Below are 12,736 nucleotides of genomic sequence, written 5' to 3'. Positions count from 1 at the left end.
TTATCTGTGCTGACAGCTGTACTCTCTCTTGTACCAGTTTGTCCACCTTCATGTAAACACGCTTATTATGGTCTTGATTTCCTCTTATTTCTTTATGTTTCTCATCTGTTTACAGCATCTTTGCAATTTGTTGTATCTGCAGTATCAAGCTACAATTATTCTTAAAATACATAAGATCCTCTGAAACATTTTTCCTAATTAAATTCTAGAATTTTTATTAGATTTGCCATCATTTTGAGATTGGTTTTCTTACAAAAACAAACACAAAAACACAAAACAAATCAAGCTGATCATCATGATGTTAAGTTTAACCAATCTGCTACAGGCAAAAGTTTTTACATGAGTGACTAATGGGAACGCTATTCCTGGTAGTTTCACTGCTGGTGTCCCATCTCCTCTTTGGCATCACAGTCAGCAAGGGAAACCAGGCTGCTGAGGATCCCATCACAGTGTTGGAAAAGCCTAATTCTGAGTTTCAAACTCTGAAATTCTATTTACATTATTTCTGGCATCTTAATATGCACTTGCCAGGTATTCATGAAAACCAGACTCCCACTTAGTCCATATGAATAATTGGCTGAATGATGATGCTTGATATATATAAAATATATATATTTGTTATTTCTTCATATAAACAAAGAAATATTGCAGAAAACCAATCACAGAGAGTATCAAATACTTCTGTGATGAATAAAGAAAATAAAAGCAGATTCCAAACAGCCTCAAATTTGGGATTTCCTCCAGAACTATTCAGCAATACTTTTGAGTTGGACTTGATGATCCTTATGGGTCCCTTCCAACTCAGGATACGCTATGATTCATAAAGTAATAATAAGTTGTGTGCACATGTGCAAGTGGAAGCGCAATTTATGAACACAGTCACACTTATTAAAAATACATTCCATGAATAATCCTCATGGATTCCTAAAGAAAACCTCTTTATGGATGGCTGTGGAAAGAAAAAAATAAGCAATCAGATAAAAATGTGGAAAGCCATGGAGGAAACCGTGTTTGTACAACCAGAAATTGCTACTGTCTGGGTACGGTGCTTAGATATTGTGGAGAAAAAACTCATTATGTTGATCTAATTAGGGCAGCATGATTTCTTGTCAACCTGAAGTGAACTGTTTCTTTTTTTCCTGTGTCTTCAGTAATGTTTCATTGTGATTTTGTTCAACTTGAAAATGATAGTTTTATCTGGAGGCATTTATTTACTTTTATTTACATATTACGTACTTATCCATTTTGAAAGGAAACCTAGATCCATGAAAGCAAGTAGGTGAAAGGAGATCAAGATAGGATTGATCTGAGCCGTCTGCCTTCCTATCTCTTCTTGATTACAGAAATTGTAAGCAAGCTCAAAGTGTGGATTATGAGGACAATGTTGGAAATCAATCCACTTTGGTGAGTGGTTTCATCACCAGCTTGTCCTCTTGGGTTTCATGCAGTGAGGGCTGCTGTTGAGAGCTGAAAGTCAGAGATCCAGAAGAGCCTGGATTTAGGCATGAGGAGTCCTCTGGTAGCAGGAAATACAGACACCGAGCCATATCATGACTGCTGTAGGGAGGGCAGCCAAGGGAAGGGAGGGAGCGTAAATGCTCCCTTAGTGGTAAGACAAGGGGGAATGGCCTTAAAATAAAAGAGGGGAAATGTAGGTTAGATGTTAGGAGAAAATTCTTTACTTGGAGTGTGGTGAGGCACTGGAACAGGTTACCCAGAGAAGCTATGAATGCCCCATCCCTGCAGATATTCAAGGCCAGACTGAATCGGGTCTTGGGCAGCCTAATCTAGTGGGTGGCAACCCTGCCCATGGCAGGGGTTTAGAACTGAGTGGGCTTTAAGATCCCTTCCAACATAAGCCATTCTATGACTCTATAAAACTAGTTCAACTTTCAGCCTGTTCTGACTCACTGAACTCAACACAATTTTCTAAATGATTTTGCACTGCACTGTCTCTAAAACCACATGTGCAGCTGTAGACCTAATAGGTCTTTTCCACTCCTGATCTCCCTTGCTCCAATATGTGTTACTGTTTTGCTGTCTATATGCCTATTCTTGCACTGTCCCACTACTGGCATTTTTATTTTTATTTTTTTAAAGAAAGAGAAAATCAAAACATTCAAGGTCAGGCTGGATGGGGCTCTGAGCACCCTGATTTACCTGTAGGTGTTTCTCTTCATTGCAGGGGAACTGGACTAATGATGTTTAAGGATCTCTTCCAACTTGAAGGATTCCATGATTCTATTATTCTATGGTGCCCTGTGAAGACACCCGCTCTGATCCATCACAAGGCAGGGCTCTTCATGTGTAGTCTTGCCAAGCTGCCATTTTCTTGTGAGCTTTATCCAGATCTCATCCTTCCCCAGGGGGTGGGACAGAGCAAGCACAAAGGCTTGGACATTGCTCTGGCTTATGACTAATGCACAAGCAGGTGGGAGAGAAAGTATTGTGTTTCTTTCCAATTCTCCAAGTCATAGGGCAGCTGGGTGCCACCGTGGGAGTGCTATGGGGAGGCTGGAACTCAATGGCCCAGCAGCTGGGGCTGGCAGCTGTTCATGAACAGCATTTGCTACACTGTAGGGAAGGAGTGGGAGTCAGAAGTGGTCTCCTGGAAGGGCTGTGCCTGTTATTTCTTCCCCCCTTCCTTTTCCAGCATTGTTCCTACGTCCCTTGGCTCTGACCACTCCAAAACAAGAGCCCCCTTGTCCTGAGGTGTCTTCCCAAATCTGTTTGCACAGGACAAAAAATGATGTGTTGGAGCTGCACTGTGCCTGAAGCTGGGTCTCTGCAGACCAGCAGAGTGCATGTTAAATCCCACAAGGAGCTTTGTTTTTGTTTCCCTTCAGTTCTCTCAGATCTGGAGAAGTCTGAATAATGAATGTGGCGTTTACAGGCTGGCTGAATCAAGCAGTGTTCAAATTAATTAGGGGGCTGGTTACTGAGGGAGGAAATCAGTGCCTGCGTTGGGTACGCAGTGCCATGTGCAATGAGGGAGCAGGTACCAAAGACCTGAAGGCAGTAGGCCAGGTGTAGGTGTCCACCTCTGCCTTGGACAACCAGACATATGCCAGTACTTGCACAGATCTTTTTAGTGGCTTTTTACAGCATGTTTCTTCAGTAGTCAAATGGTTCCTGCTTAGTCCCAAGTTAAGATTTATTATTCATAGTGCAGTATCACTTAAGCATCTTGCTCTGGCAGAGCTGAGAGTTACCAGGACCATAAAGATGATCCTAAAGCAAACTTGAAATGTTAGGCTGAGTTTATCCCTCATTAGAAAATAAGGCTGTGGCAGTTTACGCTCTTCTAGCTGAGCAGTCATGACCTCCTTAGAGGCATTTCAGGTTGACAGGAACAGGAAATTTCCATTTCATACATGAGACTGGATGAGGAAAACCACAAAGCCTATTTCCAAGCATACTTAATTTTTCCCCCTTTGTGTGGCAGTAGAGTAGACTCATTTGCTGGTGTTTTAATACATGATGTGGTCTTAGGTAAGTTATTTCTTTCTTTTATAACTTACTTTCCTGAACAATAGATTGTAGACAATGCTGGATTTTGTAGAGTGCTTAATTAGGTATGAGCTGGAAGAGACCTTTAAAAGCCATCTAGTCCAACTTCCCTGCAGTGAACAGGGACACTTAGAGCTAGATCAGGTGCACATCCATCCAGCCAGACTTTGCACGTCTCCAAGATGGAATGGAAACTTTGTTTGGAAATCTCAGGTGTAAGTTTTTGGGGATGCAGAGATTCAGCTTCTCTTTGTGCAGCATTAGCACAGTGGGATTCTGAATGAAGTCTAAATAGAAGCGTATTTTGAATGAGGGTACATGTTCACAGCCTTCAGCTCTTCATAGGTATAAATTTTCTCTTTTCACTCTGGAAGATATCATACCTTTTCATTTCTGTTAATGGTTTTGTATCAACTTCCAGCTTCCCACCAGTGTGTTGTTTTCAGTCTTGTAGGGTGGTTTTTGGTCCCTGGCATACACTTAAATTTTCTAAGACCTCAACAAATTTAAAGCTCATGAGAGCAACCCTGTTGGCACCAGTGGAAATAGTCAGTGCTCAAGCAAGACAAATTTAATAGCTGTATTGAATGGTTTAATTCTGGAGTAATGATACAGAAATGGGACAAGTTGTCTAAATTTATACTGAGTGTTGGGAAGCCAAATCAGAATTTAATTTACACTACTGGCAATATCTCTACCACCTTAATAGACTGGTGCACTGTTTTATAAATGCAGTTAACGAGGATGATTTGAGACTTCCTATATACTGTACTTTTTAAAGTTTACTGTAAGATATTGCAGTTGTAGCAGAAACTGCAGAAAGCAGCATGTCCCCATGGTACATTATGTGCAGCACTTCCCAGTGGCAGTAAATGTTCTGGCTTAATCAAAAAGATCACATTTCTTTCTCTTACTACCTGCCCGGAGAAACTAGAATAACTTTTGACCAAGGAATACATTAGTTTAAATCTTAAATTTCAAAGTAAAATTACACAAAGACTTGTAGATGTGATTCATATGTCCCCCATTACTTCCAATCTCTTTCTTTTTCTCAGCTAACTTAAATTTGTGTGAGTATCAAAGTGCTGCTGGCAGCAGTTGTGTTCGTCTCGAGCCCACATTCTGCTATCTGCTGTGTTCATGGTGTGATTTCTGTGGGTCTTGGTTGGCCTTTGGGCACTTCCCTACCCAAGTGCTTCAGGAGTATCCTCTGGCAGTCTTGTCTCTGCCCACAGTGCTGTGTGAGCATCCCAACGTAGTGAAGGGGTGACGATGCCAGTCACACACCCACTGCATGCACACACCATGAAGATTTATGAAGTGATATTTGCAAAGTGTAAAACATCATTTATGCCAGGTGCTGTGATCTATCAGTTAAAAATGCGGTATAAACATCAGGTGGTTAAATATTTAAAGCGCAATCTTTGGAGCTGGGGACATCTGTGGCCTTTTCTAGCTCTGCTAATGGCTTCCTACCTGTCCCTGAATGAGACATTTCACCATTCCTGCCACTCCTCTTCCCTCATCTCTTATATAATGCATCTGTTTTGTAAACACTGTGCTGAGCAGTGCTCTGATCAGGTACTGGGTGAAGGGCACGTACACCAGTGTCCTTAGCAGGTCCTCAATACTTTGGACAGAAGATGTCAGCCTAGTCTGAACCCAGAGATGGAGACAAAGAGCAGCTCTTCCACCAGCCACTTCCAGTTTTATTTCAACTCTAAGTTTTCCTTTTACTTTCTGTTTCCAATATTACATCTCATGCATAGATCAAGATGTCATGGCTGTTTTATCAGTTGCTATGTCACAGCTCTAGGAAACCCAGATGAAAGCAGTGATAGTTCTAGACATACAATGGCCCAAGACAGGGGAAGTGGTCAAGGACAGACAGTTTAAGTATCTCTTCCACTCCTGAACTCTAATTTAGTGAATATAACAAGTATGCATTGCTGTCACTTTCACAATAATCCTTTCCACCTTTAAAGAGAAACATTTTGTTGTTGTTGGTTTTGGTACTGCAGACATGCCACCCAGCAGTTTCTCAAACAGAATGGCTGACTTGAATTCCCTCAAACCAGAGAGCAGCCTCAGCTATGAGAGATCACTGGCTGGCTCTCATTGTTTATATGCTGCCCAGCTGTAAATCTGGAGAACTGACCCATCTGTAGCAGAACTTCTTATTTCCACCTGTAAAATATCTTCATTCAGTCATTTACTTATGCAAGTACTTCCCTTGCCCTGGAAATACATTGCAGTCTGATGTCCATGAACCTGACCATAATCTAGTGGAATATTCAGCGCAGTGATCTATTATCATCCAGGGCACTTTAAGCAATATTACTTGATTGATCAAAGCACAGAGCACGTTTGCCCCTGGGTTCTTAGTACCAGCTTCTGACTCAACTGCAACGTGCGTATTTTGAGATAGATTTTTTCTGCAGTACTTAATGTTCGAAGAGAATTTAATCAAGAAACATGAGTAATTGGCATTAAAATTCACTTCAGAGCAAGAGAACAGCTTTGATAGCAACTATACTCATTAGACATTTCACTCCAAACACTGTTCATTACAGTGAGCACCCGTTGTATTGGCTTATGCTCGGTAAATACAGCACAGATTCTGCTTGGCAGAGAAGTGTGTCTTGTACAAAGATTCCATAGTTACACAAAAATAAGAAGTTTCCAGTGTCAGAATGAAGCATGTGGAGTGCTGCAGGGTCTTTGAGAAAACTTCTAAGCACTCTTCAACCCAACAGAAAAACCTGCAATGACAGGACACAAGATTTATTTACCTTCTGCCTAACTGTAACGAGTAGGATTGATCGCTTTCACATACCAGAATGAATTCTTGGGAGATCTGGTGATATCAGCTGCAACTTGAGAGGCTGGAGGAAAGTTTGTCGATGCATTTATGGAGCCTGGATGGCTGTACACAGCACTGGAGCGTGAATGACACCAGCAGCAAGATGGGAGGGAGGCAAACAGGTATTGGTTCCTTGCTATTCTGCCTGCTTACAACGAAGTCATGGAAAACAAATGGGTACCAGTCTCTAAGGAGACAGTATCAGCATGTTTGCATCACACTCCCTGTCCTCATACTGCCCGTATTTCAGAGCCTTACAAATCTGTTTAGTTTTTTATTGCATCCTAACTACAGATGCATGAATAAGCACTTCCTCTGTTCTCTGTGGAAAAGAAGTACATGAAATAATGCTGATTTTCAGTTAGATTATAAAATAACAGTAAGAATATTGTGTTACTGTGGTATCTAAAAGGGCCCTAAGGCAGAAAATAGGAAATGTGTTCAGTGTCAGCTCACCCCTTCTCTCCATGATTAAATTTTCACCCAAATCAAGTAGTTCAAAGTCTCAATTTGTTTAATGAGTTGACTTGACACATAGATCATTTTCTCTTTTAGCAATTACCCTGAAAATGTGAAACAGCAGGAGCCCTGATTTTCATATCTATCAATACAAGCAGATTGCAGATCTTGTTCTATTATGTTATCACACTTAACGATTCCGCAGTTTTAAAGCATTTCTCAGGTATTGTGTCTCCTATTAATTCAAGTAATGCTAACGATGCTCATGTTGAGTGAAGTACAAAAATGTCAATTGCTTTATGCCAGCTTTTGAGGATAATGTGCTAATGCAAGAACTCTTGATTTCCAGTTGCCTGCTGTGACCATCTGACCTGAGTTTGACTCATTGCTGCACCCTGTAGGGTGATTTGCAGTAGCCAAATCACTTCAAAGAGCTTCAGCTTCTTTTCTTGATCCGTGGCTTTCTGAGTATAGTGTAGCCAAGAGTCAGAAAATCTTAAGGACAACTGCTCATTTAGGAACTATGCTGCCCTAGGAGCACCTTTCTAATGTCTATCATGTGCCAATATCATTTGATAGCTGGGCTCTTCATCCTGCATATAGCAGTGCAGCCCAGGAAATACTGCTTTGCTTGGTTTTGGCCACTCTGCTCTCACTGACTGTGAATTTTGCTATGATCCAAAGCAGCAGCTGGGAGCTCCAGAGCAATAGCTTCCCACCCACCTTTCTCTAGGCATAAAGTTTCACTCTTTTCTATCTTACATTCTTCAAATTTGTAGTCCAGGATAAAGTCTCCAGTGGAATCAAACCATCTTTCTTCTTTGTTGGGCTCACAGCTGATCTGAGAGGATGGTTCAGCACCATAAGTGCTAGAAACAGTCCTTCATCCTCCCTGTAGGTGAAAGTGCTGCCATATCTCATCTGTGACCCTTATTCTCTCTCCTCAGCTCTATCCCATCCTGCCACAAGCAGCTGCCACAAGGCTTTTGTGGAATAACTACTTTGCAAAATTCTTACCAGAACAGACCATCTTCCCACTGTTCAGCAGCAATTATGAAGGGGCTATAGCCCACAGGAGGGATGCTTACCAGATGCTGGTGGCCACAGGACCCTTTCCCTCCATGCTGCAAATATCACTTTTCTTCTTAAAAATTATTGCCATTATAGTACCTTTGCTACTATTGTTACTACCACTGTACTAGTACTGATAATGTTCCCATCCCTGTGATTGCTTCCTAATAACAGAAACATATTGTGGGTCACTCCATCAACACAACTTGCATTTCCCACTGCCTGTTTCCTGGTTATTCCTTCTTACTTTTAACCTTTGTTCTCTTCTTTCTTAGAAATCTAGCAGGATATTTTGCTAGAGTAATGGCTTCCTTTCAAAAGCACACACCACCTCATGGCTTTAGGACCTTGGAATGTGAATGTATGGTATGGCCAATGTGTTGTGATTTCCTACCTGAACATAAACCAGGGTAAATGGCTTCTGGAACTGCACCCAAAGATTGTATCTGTGAGGGCTGAATGGGGGAAAAGACAAAGCTAAGAGTATAAGTATGTGTGGGAAGGACCAACACAAGGCCTTGAGAGTTAGGGATTTGAGATGATAAAAAGGGATGGGTACTCTACTCTCTGTAAGTCAGTATAGGGACAGAACAGTAATGCACAAGAAGTTTTAGCTGTGATATGGTGAATTCTAAGGAGTGGAGGAAAATAAGGGACAGAGTGTTTACAGTAACCCAGTCATCCAGAAAGGGACCTTGGCTCAGCTCTCAGAAGCTCATTGGAAAAAAGATGGGATGCTCAGGAGAACAGGCTGTCCTGGGGATTCCTGAGACTTCCTGGATGGAAATAGCATACAAAAACTTTTGCACACCATATTTTTGTTAGTGCTAGCTTCACTCCTATCTAGAAGTGAAAGGCAAAGAAAAAGTGATTATTTTTCTGCAGCAGCCCTCAATCATTGAAATATTGAGTGAGAATTCAGCCTGTGAGTTTGCCTTAATCAATGCTGGTCTGATAAAACTTGTCTCTTATGGACCATTATGCTGGGGGAGAAAATAAAGCCAGAAAAAAATAAACACCACTGATGATGATCACAGAGCAAAAAGTGGATTTTATTTATGTTACCCTCATATATTTTACACCTCCTAAATCAAAATTCATAATAGCAATCAGAGCTAAATTTTGAGTGCTCACTTTACAGTAAGGAACTTAAATAAACAACCTGAATGGAAATATCAAGTACTGAATGCCTTCCAAACCAAAGCTTTAGTTAATTGTTAAATTCTTCTGGTCTCAAAGTTTCTGACATGCTTCCTAGGAGGTACTAGAATTCTCAGCTTGGTTTACTAGTAGGGGAGCAGTAAGTGACCCCTAGAATGTTTCAATCATTTTATCACTGAAATTGGGAAAAAATATGTCCCAAAAATATATTCTATCCTGACAGTAATAAACTTAAGAAAAAAAAAAGGAATATTCCATTTGCTTATAGAGTTTGTTCTAAACAGAAAATAGTGAAGGTGAAATAATTGAAACAAAGCACAGTACAACATGTCTTTCTAAGACTAAACAGTGGCTCACTGAAAGTCAGCATAGATTTTTATGTTGATTAGTTCCATTTTGGATAAAGAACCTAATCAGGAAGAGAGAGATGGAGAAATATTGCATACTAGCATGATAGCCTTGTGTGACAGCACAGTCGTGATAAATACACTATACATCTAGAAGTTCATTCTGATACATAGTCTGGACTAAAGGGTTCTCTCGCAACATGATGATCTATTGTATTGCCCAGCCAACTAGAGTAGCATTAAAATGAATTATATCAGACTACTGGTTGGAAAACTGTCTAGTCCATTATTTTTTAAGTACAGACTTCTTAAAGGGCAGAAGGAACCTTGGAGAGAGAGGATGAATTGGAAACAAATTGTAACCGTGACATTTTGCCCTTTTTCCTCTTCCTCCCACTTTTTTTTTGCAATTAAAGCATTATTTCCTCTTGCTTGTCAAGGACCATCAGCGTTTGAAAAAGGTTTTTTTAGTCTTTTGCATTTGTTCTGACCTGCAGAAATAGAAGAAAATAATTGTTTATCCTTCCACACCTGCACAGCTATCTTTGTGCTTGCTTTTTCTTGTTATACATCCTTTTGTCATTTCTTATCGGTTTCATAAAGTGAACGTAAGAGGTGGACCAATTTGCTGTTGTGGTTAAATCCTTGGCAATTTATCTGACGTGGTGTCAGAGACCAAGATAGATTGTACTCTTCAATCAATCTGTATCTTCACAAATTCCTGTGTATTTGTAATAATATTATGCATTTCTAAATGTTCTTGTCCACTGAACTTTATCCTGTGAGAAAAGGTCTCCACTTTGTCCAAACCATTCTCAGATAACTAGCTTAGGAAATTTTGTTATGTGTTCCTAGTTTTGTAGCTGCCACAGCTTTTGTATTTCTGCTGTAACAAGAACACTGTTCTGAACATGCAACGTGTTTGGTGGTAGTAATGAAGTATTTCATGATGTCAAGTAGGATGATCACCAAAAAGATATACTGATATTGGCTTGTTCAGTATAGACAGTACAACAATGCAATTTCAATCCATTTCAGAGTGTGCAACTCTGCAAACCTTTATATTTCCCACACAGAACACCAGGATAGGTGTTAAGTGGTATTGTGTGAGTCTAGCAGTTCATGTCCATATTTGGTTGCAACCTGTCTCCTCACTTTCCCCTTACTTGGATTTGGCAAATGAAACCATCTAGGCACTATCATAAATAATCATAGAATGATTTGGGTTGGAAGGGTAATTTAAGATCATCTAGTTCCAACCCCCCTGCTATGAATGTTGATATTTCTGGCCTTCAGAAGCCAGCAATTTAATATGATACCTGAATGGACCAAGTGGCAGTTGTGGGTGAATCATTCTCAGTCTTGAATTTGCTAAACTCGTGAGGCGCTAACTGAGTTTAACGGTGGAGGAGACTCATCCATGTTTCATCTGCATTCACACACAGGTGGCTTTGCACGTGCTAACTAGGACCATTAAGTGGTCACTAACCAAAACAAAATCAAAACCAAAAAGGAGTCTTTATTTTGAATTTAAATCCTAATTTTGAACTGTGATCCCCAAATATGCTTAAATAAGATCATAAATGTTCTTACAGTGTAGAAATAAGATTCTGTATGTTCATAGATTTTTATTTATTTATTTATTTATTTATTTATTTTTAATTGTGTTAGCTGCTAAAAAATTACTGCAAATACTTGAGAGCTAATATTGTTGCTTGCACCATTTACTCTTTCTTGCATGGTTTTGTGTAAACTTTTACGTGTGCAACCCCTGTGGAGTGATGATCAATTTATGTAATTTAATAATTAAAAATAATTACACATTTTGGAGTTTTCCAGTGTCAGGAGCAGCTACTGATAAATCTGCATGCATAGTTTCTATTCATGACCTCCCAAGGCTCTCTTGGATCTGCTCAGTGATGTTAATCACTTAAACAGCAGGGACTTTCTGGGAACAGTCCAGCTTGCTCTGGTATTAGGATCCATTTAGCAAATGGTGATAACTAATTTAATTAAGATCAGATGCTAATGCCATTTGTGAAGATGATGCCGTATGGACACGGCCGACAGTTCTTTGGCTCTGAAGATTACATCTCTGATTTTTGGAGTGCCATGACATACATGCACTAACACACTGACAGCAGTGCATGATAAATGGCTGGGTTATTCAGTTCTTTGTCACTTAACCGAAGTATTTTATCTGCTTAGCTGTCAGATGTCATCAAGACAAGCACTTTTTCCTCTCTTGGAAGGATTCATTCCCAAAAGATTGAAGCAAAATGATCAATGTTCTGAAATTCTTGTCACTTCATAGAATCATAGAATCGTTTGAGTTGGAAGGGACCCTTAAAGGTCATTTAGTCCAACTCCTCTGCACTGAACAGGGACACCTACAGCTAGATAAAGTTGCTCAGAGCCCATTCCAGCCTGACCTTGGGTGTCTTCAGGCATGGGACATCCACCACATCTCTGGGCAACCTGTTCAGTGGTTCAATACCATTATCATAAAAAGCTTTTTCCTTATATCCAGCCTAAATCTACCCTGTTTCAGTCTGAAACTATTTCCTTTTTGCCCTATCACAACAGACCCTGCTAAGGAACCTGCGCCCTTCTTTCTTATAACCACACTTTAGATACTGAAATGCCACTATCAGAGCTCTCCAAGGCTTTTTTCTGAAGTCATGCTGATTGTTCCATATGATTTCCCACTCTTCCACACGCCTTAGTATAGCTTCCAGGAGAATCTGCTCCATGATCTCTCCAGGCACATCATCAAAGTTTCCTATCTACAAAAAGTTTCCATAGCTTTTAGAAAAAGTTAGACTGATATTTATGATATTTGTTGTGGTATCACCTCTCTGTCTAACAGAAGTGATGATAACAAAAGCCTGATATAGATAAGTGTCCTTATTTTTGTCAGTCACGATAGAAAGCAGTTTGGATCATGGACAAGATTAAAAGTATGCATATGCTCGTACTTCTTTTTTCCACCTCTCATGACTTCTGTGGAAGCAACAGCTGAAATGGGTAGCTGTTGAGATTACTGGCATTATCTAATGTTTTACCACAATCAAAATAGACTGCTCTGCCTGATGATTTATATAGAGAAATAACAGAAATGCCTCTAACATCTGTAGATGAACTACTGATATTCCCTGAACAGCAATGGGTGCTGCAGGACAATAGGATCAGGCTTAACAATGAGCATACTATTTTGCTCACCTTTCCTTTCCCTTTCCCTTTTCCCTTTCCCTTTCCCTTCCTTTCCCTTCCCTTCCCCTTCCCTTCCTTTCCTTTCCTTTCCTTTCCTTTCCTTTCCTTTCCA

This window comes from Excalfactoria chinensis, chromosome 2, assembly GCF_039878825.1.
Source record: "Excalfactoria chinensis isolate bCotChi1 chromosome 2, bCotChi1.hap2, whole genome shotgun sequence".
NCBI classification, from domain to species: Eukaryota; Metazoa; Chordata; class Aves; order Galliformes; family Phasianidae; genus Excalfactoria; species Excalfactoria chinensis.
Note: the sequence above shows the minus strand (reverse complement) of the source record.